Source organism: Triticum dicoccoides, chromosome 6B (assembly GCF_002162155.2).
Source record: "Triticum dicoccoides isolate Atlit2015 ecotype Zavitan chromosome 6B, WEW_v2.0, whole genome shotgun sequence".
Classification (NCBI taxonomy): Eukaryota; Viridiplantae; Streptophyta; class Magnoliopsida; order Poales; family Poaceae; genus Triticum; species Triticum dicoccoides.
Window position 1 is genome coordinate 660090296 of NC_041391.1, and position 13344 is coordinate 660103639.

Here is a 13344-nt window from a genome sequence, read left to right on the forward strand (position 1 = left end):
ACCCAACTCCTCCTTCCCTTGGTCGGCTCCCCAAGGAGGCTTTCCCTCCTTGCTGGCTGCCCTTCTCTCTCCCCCACTAGTGGAGGTATTGCCCCTTTTCTTCATACAAGTTTTACCTGTCTCCCTAGCCCAATACTACTAGTTCTAATTCAGATAATTAGAGCTAGATCTAGTTCCTCTAATCCTTATAATTAGAAGCCTTGAGTGGCTCTAATCTTCTCTAATTCTCTGGCGGCAATTAGTTCTGGACGGTGAAGCGCTGCCGGATCGTGAAGGCCGTATGCTTGCAAACTGTAGAGGGGTCGTGCTTTCGGTCTTCAGTTCGAGGCGGTTAGCGGGATCGTTCATTAATAGTTCGAGGGACTCCAAGTACAATCTACACCGACTCGTCTGGTTCCGCTGCATACTTGGAGTTGGTAATGATCATGATTCAATTCCCTAATGCACCTTCATATTGTTCCCGGGTGTCGGAAGGCCAATTTGTTTTATACTACGTTCCCCAACACAAGGCACAACTTTCCATCATGACAGCGTGAAGACCCACCCCCCCCCCACCCACCCACCCCCCGTGCGCGAAGTCAACCTGATGGTATTTTTATCCTAGGCATGTACTAGGGTCACACCATGTTGATGACAAATTAAAGGGGCCAGAATTGTACTGATAATGCAGATGTGCCAAAGCATATATCTTCCCAAAATCCGATTATCCTACCATCTCAAACCACCCATGTGTAGCCTTGTTTAAGTGATTTGGCAGCCCACATGACTCCTTGTCAAAATTTAGAGGGGTTTTGTGTGGTACAAGAAAACATATTAGGCGTGTTCCTTATGTACTTAACATCTACTATTCATCTCCAATTTCCCCCCTCATCTTTTATTTATCTCTTGACCCAGCTTCCAAGGAGGCAGAGATTTACATGTCTGATGTTTGGCACTCCTAATCGTCCATATTTTTATTTCATACAAACTAAGTTCCAATTGGAAATGTATAATTTTCTATTTCCTTCAAAGTCACTCCAAAGGCACTGAGCTAGTTGGCTATTTATTAGCTTCGAAGCCCACTTGGGGAACTTTTTGGGCCATCTTATCTGACAAATAGACCCAACGACATTGTCAGATCAAACTCCGGATTAATCCTACATGACCACATTATAGATCAACCCTACTATAGGTCCACTATCGAGTCACGGGCTTGCAGCACAACCTCAATCAAAAGTGCTTTAGCTTGTTGTACCTTGTTACAGCGCCGCCGTCTCAGCACCTTCCGGAAAACCTGCAGCAACATCTCAAAAATATTTGTTTTGAAAGTTGTCGATAGAACTTGAAGAGCTTGCCAACAAAGAGGACCACACGAGTCCTAGTATCAGGTGACACTTAGTGTTTAATGGATCCGAATAGCAATTAGTGTTTAGTGGGTCCGACAAAATAATAGCTTTTATTAAAAATATATATTAAATGTATGTATCTACCGTATAATAAATAAATAGGACATCAAATGAGCTCTGAATTAGATGAAATTTTAGGTGTAGCCTCTCTAGGCTATAATGAGACCACACAGAAAATAATCAAACCATTTGGAGAATTTTTAATTTTTGTTTGAAATTAAATTACAAAAATGACATAAATGTGATTTGAACTAGGGCTGTGTGCAAGACTTGTGCAAAAATTGTGAAATATTTTCTGGGGCTTTCAAATATTGTACAAAGTCCATGTGAAAAGTTGGGACTCTTATCTTAATGTACAAGGACAAAAGGGAAAATGGTTTTGGTAAAACCCAAATAAATTAAACGGTAAAATAATTTGCTTTTATGTGTTTGATATTTTTGTTATGCGTGTTGAGAATAATGCATAGTGAAATGATGGCATCATGTCATGATGATGCAAAATAAAATAACAGACATTTATTTTAGTTAAGGAATTAGTCTATTCTATTACAACCATCTAAAAATTTCTCTATGGATGGCGCATTAGCTGCAAAAGTACCCTTCTACTCCCGAGCTCAAATAGCTCGGGATGAACAGTAAATTCTAAAACCAAAAAAATCTCAAAGTTTTTTGGTGCAAACTTTCACAAATGTTCTCAGTGCATGGAAATTTTCAGCTCGAAACAACACTTGTAGAACGCGTGGCAAAAGAAAAAAAAATCAGCACCCCGAAATGCTTTCAAAAATATCATTTTTGGAGATTTGATTTTGTTTTTTACCACGACTTCTAGGATTGTTGTTTTATAATAATTTTTTGCAAGCACATTTGTCAAAGTTTGCACTAAAAAAACAGTTTTTTTTTATTTTTTTGTACTATTTTTTTGATTTTACTGTTTATCAGGGTGCATTTGAGCTCGGGTGTAGATACTTCGTGTCCCATTAGCTGAGAAAATAACTAGCCCTCTTCTAGCGCAACAAAACTCAATCTTCCTTTCATGTACGTGCATGACTTTAATGTAAAACTGGTAACTCCTTCAAGGTTGACTATGAATCGACTCCTACGCACGGTAGCTCGTGGGAGCGGGCAACACATGCTCGAAGGCGCTCCTATAGGTCCAAGGTTGCCAGAATCATGATTTAGAATCGGATAGGAACTCCGATGGTAGGATTGCAAATCATAGAAGCTGAACTATCATCATCGTAGAAACGTAGATTCCATGAACTAGAATCGCAAAATTGGATGGGTTAATTTGGATCGTAAAATCGTATAATAGAATCGCGATTCTCACAACCTTGGATAGGTCTATTGGCTACCGCATGCAAGCGCATTTTTCTTAGACAAACTCTAGCAAAGTAGTCATATTTGGAGCCTCTATATCCATAGCGCGCTCCATATGGATTATGGAGGTCACCAAGGAAAATCGCACAAAGTCAGAATCCTCATATTTGTTGCCTCTATAACCATGGGACCCACTCATCTATGGGACATTCCTTTTTTCCCAAGCTTCTTGCAATCCCACGTGAGGTGGGGAGCACCTAAAGTTTCCTTCCCATCACACGGAACGAGAGGTAATTTTCATATGGAGCACGCTCCAAAAGGCAGCCCCGAGACACCATATATGACATGCTAGATATGGAGGGTACTCCATAAAATATAAATGATCCCTGACAAGATGGAAACTTTGCCAGAGGGCCTTTTTGACCAAAGTTTCCATAATAGAGATTATTATGGCGATCGGTCATATATAGCCACTCTCATAGAATTTCTCTTAAAGGTGCCACGTGAGTCTCTCACGTTCTGTGGCATGTAGAACTGGTAACCGACATGTTAGGCTACACATGTTTTCCCACTGCACAATGTGCTTCAGTTGTCTGTCACATGGTGGTGCTGGATTGTGGGTTATGCGGTCTACCCTTAAATTCACCATATTTGTGGTACCGCTAACAATTGCATATTAAGCCGAGAGGGTAGGAACCTATTTATGGACTATATTTGCGCCACAAAAGTACGGATGCCATGAGTTCTGTCATGGATCATGATTAAACACGACAGTTCTATGAGTCTAATATTATAGTCTCTAGCATACCTGTGCGAGTTATGTTCATGATCACTTTGCGTATATGAGATTAAGTTCCAATCCAAGCATGTGGGTCAACACCTTGCAGAACTAACCCTGCAAAACGAACCCAACTCTTCCACCATGATTGTAAACGTATATACATATTAATTTCACTAGAGTCAACCTCAAGTAATTCCTCTATTGTATTCCAGCACAGTTCTCCTCGACACCTCCAGTATTGCTTCCACAAATAAAATTACATCTACATCGGCACCTCAAGTATTACTTGTCGAGTATAATTTTGCATCTATTATTCTCCGTCATGTACATCAATAATATGAACAATCCAAATCGAGTTTAATAAATAATAACCATGTTGAATCAATGTTGGAAGTCACAAAAATACCCCACAAAGGATGCTGTTTTTCTAGTCTTTCTTCGCATGATAGTTTACAAAATTATATAAGTTTGAAATTTCGAAATAATTTTGAAAGTTGAAAGTGTTTTAAAAGAAAATAAAATGAAAGTCAAGATTTCTGAAATTTATTTTTGAAAGTACAAATTTGGAATGCATTTTTTTTGAAATTTCAAAGATCCGGAGCAGACACACCGTCCACGATCTAGCTCACATTGTTGTGGTCGTCCTCCTCTTGCACGCAGCTCCAACAAGTAATCGCTCATGTAGTCACGTCCATGTTGGGCATGCACTAGCTCGCATGTGTCGCCGCGTCATCAGGGAAAGTATCCCGCAACAACGATGGCCACCAGACCATATCCCACACCAATTTGACCACATACCGCATGCGACGCCATGAAAAAACCATGGCACCCATGGGTTTTGCCTCACAGCGTCCTACGGCGATGGGAAGGAGGAGAAGCAGTGGGACGGGTGAATTGCTAGGTTGGGGCGCCAAATCAATGCCTCTTTGATACTCAAAACGCCGGGATAGAAAAAAAAATCAAGGATTGTAGTGACATGTCATCTTGAATCCCGCCGAATTAGAAAACTAGGAGAATTCGGATAAAATAGTGTTTGATGCCACCATAAAAGCAAAGGAAATATACCAAGAGATTTTAGTGGATGCGTATTTTTCTCCAAAATAAAGTGCTAATGAATTCTAAGGAAAATTACTACGCATTTCAATCCTATGAATCGAGTAGCCAACAGAGAAAAAAAATCCTATAAAATTCTTTGAATGAAAGCACTTGCCCTCTCGTATGCTTGGTCTAGTTACGTTCGTTGTCGTCACATGCCGACACTTTCGATCTGCATCTCCTTAAGACTTAAGCAAACAATACCATTTTTGCAAGTGAAAAAAAGGATCACATGTTTTTGGGGGAATCATCTTCTTCCCGGACGAGGACGAATGAGGTGGGACGTGGAGACCGGGACGCGCCCGCTGCCTTCCGAGGCCCGGCTCCTCTAGTCGGCAGCCACCTGCCGACCAACTCATGCAAGCACACGTAGCGCCCCTGCCACGGCGATTCGTCCATCTGACCACCCCTCATTATGGGCTAGTCGGCAGTCACCTGCCCACCCACTCACGAGAGAACACGTCGTGCTTCATCTATCCTCTGACGGCCTATAAATAGTGCCTCGTGGAGCACCTGCTTCACAGTTCACACAACACCACCTGCTCCAAGTAAACACTAAACAGCAGCACTAGTAGATTTCCCGAGTGACAAGTTTGGCGCAGGATGGAGCACCAGGGACACGGCACCGGCGAGAAGAAGAGCATCATGAGCAAGATCAAGGAGAAGCTCTCCAGCAGCCACGGTGATCACCAGCAGGCCGCTGCCACCCACGGGCAGCAGGGACACACCACTACGGGGACGCATGGCACCCCGGCCATCGATGGTGCCTACGGGCAGCACGGACACACCGGAGCCACCGGCACTGGGATGCACGGCGCCGACACGGGCGAGCAGAAGAGCGTCGCGGAGAACATCAATGACAATCTCCCTGTCGGCCATGGGGACCACCAGCAGACTGGTGGCACCGACGGGCAACAGGGACACACCGCCGCGGCGACGCATGGTGCCTCAGCCATCGGCGGCACCTATGGCCAGCAGGGTAACACCGGTATGGGGACACTTGGCGCCCCGGCCGCTGATGGTGCGTACGGGCAGCAGGGACACACTGGGGCCACCGGCACGGCGATGCACGGCGGCGGCACGGGCGAGAAGAAGGGCGTCATGGAGAACATCAATGACAAGCTCCATGGTGGTCATGAGGACCACCAGCAGACTAGTGGCACCTACGGGCAGGAGGGACACACTGATGCGGCGACACATGGCGCCTCAGCCACCAGCGGCACCTATGGGCAGTAGGAAAACACCGGTATGGGGACACATGGCGCCCCTGCCACTGATGGTGCCTACGGGCACCACGGACACACCGGGGCCATCCGGACGGAGATGCACGGCGCCAACACATGCGAGAAGAAGGGCGTCATGGAGAACATCAATGACAAGCTCCCTAGTGGCCATGGGGACCACCAGCAGACTGGTGGCACCTACGGGCAACAGGGATACACCGATGCGGCGACGCATGGCGCCTTACCCACTGGTGGCACCCATGTGCAGCAAGGAAACACTGGTACGGGGACATATGGCGCCCCGGCCACCGATGGTGCCTACGGGCAGCACGGACACACAGGGGCCACTGGCACGAGGATGCACGACACCGACACCGGGGAGAAGAAGGGCATCATGGAGAACATCAACGACAAGCTTCCTAGTGGCGACGAAGACCACCAGCACACCGGTGGCACTTACGGGCAGCAGGGACAAACAGGCACGACAATGCATGGTGCCTCAGCCACGGGCGACACCTATGGCCAGCAGGGACACACCGAAATGTCCGGCACGGGGACGCACGGCATCAGCCAGAAAAAGGACGTGATGGAGGACATCAAGGCCAAGCTCCCAGGTGGCCATGATGATCGCCATCAGACCGGTGACACCTATGGGCAGCATGGACACACCAACACTGCAATACATGTCACCCTTGCCACCGGCGACACCTATGGGCGGCAGGGACACACCAGGATAACCGACATGGGAACATACGGCATCGGCGAGAAGAAGGGCGCCATGGAGAAGACCAAGGAGAAGCTCCCCGGTGGCCACGGTGACCACCAACAGACTGGTGGCACCTACGGGAGCCAGGAAGACACCGAAATGACTGGAATGGGGATGCATAGCACCAAGGCCACAGATGGCACAGATGGTCAGCAGGGACACACCGGAATGACTGGGATGGCGTCACACGACACCGACGAGACGAAGGGTGTCATGGAGAACCTCAAGGGGTGTTAGACTAGGTATATTGTAGATATACGTGTTGTAACACAATACATGTACCTGTACGTTCTTTCTTATATATACATGACAGTCGTACCCGTTTAGGGTATCGAGCATTGTTCCAAACCCTAGCTTTGTCTAACATGGTATCAGACGACGCGTTCGATCCGCGCCATGCTTCCGCCTCCTCTGCCGCCGTCGCGTCGGCCTTCGCCGCCGTGCCGCCTCCGTCAACCCTGGCGATGGACTCGCCGTTCATGGCGTCCGCACCACTCTCCTGGGCCCGTCCGGGATCGCAGCACCCGCCTGCGTCCCGATCGCCCGCGCCCCGATCGGGCGAGATTCCATCTGGCGATCCAGCTGGTGCTCCTGTACAGTCGATGTACGCCGGGACTCAGCTCCCCCTCGATGCATCTGGCGCTCGGACTACGTCGCGGCTGCCCTATGTTGCGTCCCAGTTGCATGCTGCGGCGCCTCCGTTGCATGATGCGTCGGCCGCCTCCGGTTCCCATGCAACATCGCTACACTCTGGGCCTGCATTGCATGCTGTGGCGCCCGCCTCCGGTTCCCATGGTGCCCCCGTACAGATGCCCTACGGTGGCCCATATCCAGCACCGTACGTCGCGCCTTCGCCGTCGCCGTACGTCGCGCCGGTGCCGTATGATTCGTCCTCCGCGGTGCCCTACGAGGTTCCGTATGGAGCGCCCTATGCTGCCCCAGTGTCGGACGTTGCGTCGCTGCAGCCCTACGGCGTACCTCCTACGGCGCCCTACGGTCATCACCAACACTACCGTACGCCTCCGTCGGCCGATGCGCTGATTTCGTACAGTGCTCCGCCGACGTATGACTCGTAGCTCTCCGCACCGGTGGCTGAACCAGGACCGTTCCACTTAGCTCTCTGCCGACAACTACCTCCTGTGGCGTGCTCAGGTGTTGCCGCTGCTGCGTAGTCACTACCTTGAGGGGTATGTCGGCGATACACTGCCGTGTCCCCCGGCCATGGTTGCGGTGCCCTCAGCCGCTGGTGTCTCCGTCATGGTGTCCAACCCTGCTCATCGTCGGTGGATCGCTCAGGATCAACCTATTCTTGGTGCCATTCAGTCCTCGCTCACTCCCTCCGTGGCCGGCATGGTGGTCTTTGCCGCGACGTCGAGGGATGCATGGGCCACGCTCGACTCCAGCTTCTCCTCGCAGTCGCTGGCCCGTTCCTCTGCCATTCGTAATCAGCTGGGCGAGGTCAAGAAAAATGATCTCTCCGTCACGGTCTTCTTCAACAAGGTCAAAAGTTTGGCTGATACACTGTCGTCTATTGGAAAGCCTCTCCGTGACGAGGAGTTTACTTCGTTCATTCTCAATGGACTTGATGAGGACTACGACTCTCTTATTGAAAATATCAATGGACGTGACATGCCGATGCCGCCTCGCGACCTCTACGCGCGCCTCCTCAACACCGAACAACGCCTAGCTGCTCGCCGCTCCGTCGGCGTCTACACAGAGGGCCCTTCTGCGAACGCTGCACTTCGCGGGGGTGCCCGTGGTGCCAAGCAGAAGGCGCCGCCGTCCGTGGGCAATCAGCCCCGTTCGTCGGCTCCACCTCCTCCGACGGCTGGTCGCAAGAGGCTGCGCTGCGAGTCATGCGGTGGTGACGTTGAGTGTCAACTCTGCAGCATCGAGGGGCATTTGGCGTCTCGCTGCCATCGCCGCTTCAAACGCGGCTTCCTTGGCATTGGGAACAACGGGAAAGGCAATGAGAAACAAGCTGCTCTCGCTACACAGGAGTCTGGGTTCACTCCTTCTTATTCTGTGGATCCGTCCTGGTACATGGACACCGGTGCCACCAATCATCTGACGAGCCAGCTCGACAAGCTGGCTACTCGCCAGCACTACACTGGTCATGACCAGGTCCGTACTGCCAGTGGATCAGGTATGCCCATCTCACATGTTGGTCAGGCATCTCTTCTTTCACGTACCACTAAAACCTTGTGTCTCCTTGATGTTCTTCGTGTTCCTTCAGTCACACGTAGTTTGCTCTCGGTTCCTAAATTAACTCGTGACAACAATGTGCTTGTTGAGTTTCACCCTTTCCATTTTTTTGTTAAGGACCGGGACACGAGGGACGTTCTTCTTAGTGGTCGAGCTCGCCATGGCCTATATGCTCTTGATGTGCCGCCTGTTTCTGAAGTTTTCAGTGGTGTTCGGGTGTCGTCGTCGCAGTGGCATTCTCGCCTCGGTCATCCTGCCACTCCCATTGTGCGACATTTGCTTCATCGCCATAGTCTTCCAGTTGAGTCCAGTAATAAGGAGTTTCTAGTGTGTGATGCCTGTCAACAGGGCAAGAGTCATCAGCTACCTTTCTCTGTATCGAGTCGTGTTGTCAAGGCTCCTCTTGAACTTGTGTTTTCGGATGTGTGGGGCTATGCCCAAACTTCTGTTAGTGGTCACAGCTATTATGTTAGTTTCATTGATGCCTTTAGTCGCTTTACTTGGATTTATCTCATTAAGCGCAAATCTGATGTGTTTCATGTTTTTATGCAATTTCAAGCCCATGTTGAGAGGTTGCTTAAGTGCAAAATTATTCATGTTCAGTCTGATTGGGGGGGCGAATATCGCAACCTTAATACTTTCTTCACGAAACTTGGCATCTCGCATCATGTGTCTTGTCCTCATACACATCAGCAGAACGGTGCAGCTGAGCGCAAGCACCGTCACATAGTTGAAACTGGCTTAACACTGCTCGCACATGCCTCTGTTCCATTCCGGTTCTGGAGTGATGCTTTTGTTACTGCTTGTTTTTTGATCAACAGGCTACCCACACGACTTCTTCACATGAAATCTCCCCTAGAGGTTTTACTTCATGAGACTCCAGATTACTCTCTTCTCAAAGTGTTTGGTTGTGCGTGCTGGCCACATCTTCGGCCGTACAACAAGCACAAACTCGAGTATCGATCTAAGAAGTGTGTGTTTCTCGGATACAGTCCTCTTCACAAAGGTTATAAGTGTCTCCACATTCCGACGAATCGTGTTTACATTTCTCGTGATGTTGTATTCGATGAGACTGTTTTTCCTTTTTCCACACCGTCACCTTCCACCGATACCACCGCTACTGAGCTGCACTCCTTTCCAGTTTTGCCTGACCAATTTGTAGATGCTGCATATTCTCCTCTGTTGTTGCCTAACCATGGTGCAGGAACTGGACGGGGTGCTCGCCTTGAGCTTCTTCATGACGACGTGGTTGCTACGGCACCAACTGCAGTTTTGCCGCCGGACGGGTCGCTTGACTCTGCGCTTGATGACAACCGCCACGATGATTGCACGTGCATGCCCCATGCACGTGGATCAGGTGGTGTGGCCACCTCACCTAGCCCGGCTGCTAGCCCGGCTGGGTCTCCAGTTCGGCCACCCGAGCCGGCTGCTACCGCAGTTCGGCCGCTCGAGCCGCCAACCTCCACGGCCTCTGCCCCGCGTGGGTCGTCCTCGCCTGGTCCGCCTTCACCGACCACTCCGGGCCCAACACCGCCGCGCCCGTCTTCGCCGGTCTCTCCGGCGCATGCAGACCCTGTGGCATCTCCTTCGGTAGAGTCTGTGGACTCGCCTACTGCTGTGGCTTCTCCAACACCTCCGCCGCCTGTCGTACTGCGCCCTCATACGTGCAGCAAGAGTGGCATTGTCAAGCCTGTCCAACGCACAGATGGTACGGTCGCATGGCTTGCGGCCTGTGTTGCTCATGCTAAGGCCGATCCTACGGTGGAACCGCGGCATTTTCAGGCAGCGCTTGGCATTCCACACTGGCACGCTGCTATGGAACAGGAGATCCATGCTCTTCAGAAGAATAATACTTGGCGTCTAGTTCCTCCTCCTTCCAGTGTCAATGTTATTGATTCCAAATGGGTGTTCAAGGTGAAGAAACATGCTGACGGGTCCATTGAGAGGTACAAGGCACGACTGGTGGCCAAAGGATTTAAACAAAGGTATGGCCTTGATTATAAAGATACGTTTAGTCCTGTTATCAAGCCCACGACTATTCGTGTTCTTCTTTCGCTGGCTGTTACTCGAGGATGGTCGCTTCGTTAGCTCGATGTCCAGAATGCCTTCCTTCATGGAGTTCTGGAAGAAGAGGTATATATGCGTCAGCCCCCGGTTTTGTTGACCCTGCTCAGCCACATCATCTGTGTCGCCTCGACAAGGCTCTTTATGATCTGAAGCAGGCTCCTCGTGCGTGGCATGCACGTCTTGGCGCTGCTCTTCGTGCACATGGGTTTGTACCGTCTACAGCAGACACATCTCTGTTCATTCTTCAGCGACCTGAGGTGACTATGTACATTCTGGTCTATGTTGATGACATCATACTTGTCAGTTCATCAGTCACTGCTGCAGATCGGCTTGTGGCTTCTCTAGGGGCTGTTTTTGCTGTTAAGGATCTTGGGAGACTGCACTATTTTTTGGGTTTGGAGGTTCTTCATTCTGACAGTGGCTTGACTCTCACTCAGCAGAAGTACTCTCAGGATCTGTTGCGACGTGCAGGTCTGATGCAGTGTAAACCTGCTACGACTCCTATGTCCTCCACAGACAAATTATCAGCTTTTGATGGAGACTTGCTCTCTTCTGAGGATGCCACTGAGTACCGCAGCATCATTGGTGGACTGCAATACTTGCTCGTCACTCGGCCAGATATTTCATTTGCAGTTAACCGTGTGTGTCAATACCTTCATGCACCGCGTGATCCTCATTGGACGGCGGTTAAGCGCATTTTGCGCTATGTTCGACACACAGCTTTGTATGGTCTCCATTTGCAGCCTGCGGCTTCTGGTTTGATCTCAGCCTTCTCTGATGCTGATTGGGCTGGTAGTCCCGATGATAGGCGATCCACGGGGGGACATGCTGTGTTCCTTGGTCCTAATTTGATCGCCTGGCAAGCTCGAAAGCAAGCTACCGTGTCTCGGAGTAGCACTGAAGCTGAGTACAAAGCAGTTGCTAATGCCACAGCTGAGATCATATGGGTTCAGTCATTGCTTCGAGAGTTGAAGGTCTTTCAAGCCCAGCCGCCTGTTCTTTGGTGTGATAACATCGGTGCTACATATCTTTCATCCAATCCGGTATTTCATGCCCGAACGAAACACATCAAAGTTGACTATCATTTTGTGAGAGAACGTGTTGCACAGAAGCTACTTCAAATCAAGTTTGTTTCTTCTAAGGATCAGCTTGCTGACATTTTCACTAAACCCTTGTCCTTGCCCTCTTTTGAAGGATGTCGACGCAATCTTAACCTCATGAGTGTTTCAGGACATAGTTAAGATTGAGGGAGGGTGTTAGACTAGGTATATTATAGATATACGTGTTGTAACACAATACATGTACCTGTACGTTCTTTCTTATATATACATGACAGCCGTACCCGTTTAGGGTATGGAGCATTGTTCCAAACCCTAGCTTTGTCTAACAAGGGGAAGCTCCCCGGCGGCCATGATGACCACCAGCAGACTACTCGCACCAACGGGCACCATGTTGGCACGGGGACGCATGACAACCCTGCCACCGATGACACCTATGGGCAACATGGACACCCCGGAGTGACCGGCACAGAGGCATACGGCACCGGCGGCACAGGCGAGAAGAAGGGCATTGTGGAGAATACGAAGGAGAAGCTCCCCGGTGGCTACAATGACCGCCAGCAAACCGGTGACACCTACGGGCAGCAGGGACACACCGGCACTATGACGCATGGCACCCCGTCCACCGGTGGCACCTACGGGCAGCACGGACACGCCGGACTGACCGACATGGGAACCCAGGGCACCGGCAGCACCGACAAGAAGGATGTCATGGATAACATCAAGGAGAAGCTCCCTGGTGGCCACGGTGACCACCAGCAGACCGCTGTCACCTATGAGCAGCATGGACACACTGGAATGACTGGCACGGAGACGCATGGCACCACGGCCACCGACGACGGGAAGCAAGGACACAACGGAACAACTGGCACTGGGACAGACGGCACCGACGGGACCGGTGAGAAGAAGAGCCTCATGGAAAAGATCAAGGAGAAGCTGCCTGGACTGAACTAAGCCCGGTATGCCTAAGGCCGCTACCTTTGCAGAATAATACTCCACTGCATATAAATTGATTGAGTCTAGTTCACCTAGCTCACTTGGTCGCTGGAGAAGCGAATGTATCTTGGTTTAAGTTTTCAAGGACAATATGTGTTCACATTTTTTTTTCTTTCTAACATTGTCGTGCAAATTTCCTTCTGGTTCAACCCATGTATGTATGTTATGAGGCCTATGGCATCTAATATATCAATATAATAGTAAAGTTACTAAGCTCCCAGGAATTAGAGCCTTGTGGTCGAACATGGCTGATGGGACCACCTATCATCTAATTTTCAGTCGGTAAGAGCATCTGTAGCAGATCCCGCAAACCGTCGTCCCGAAAAAATCGTTTAGGGTATGACGCCGAGCGTGCTGCAAAAACAGATCCTGCATATGACACAAATTTAAACAAACTACTTCGCGCTAAAAACGTCTCGCCGGAGTTCATCAAACCAGCATAGTTCATCAC

General features: G+C 49.8%; 1 pseudogene; it reads left to right on the forward strand.

The window, feature by feature from the left end:
• Window positions 1-5114: 5114 nt before the first annotated feature.
• Window positions 5115-13111, forward strand: LOC119323211 (annotated as a pseudogene).
• Window positions 13112-13344: the final 233 nt, after the last annotated feature.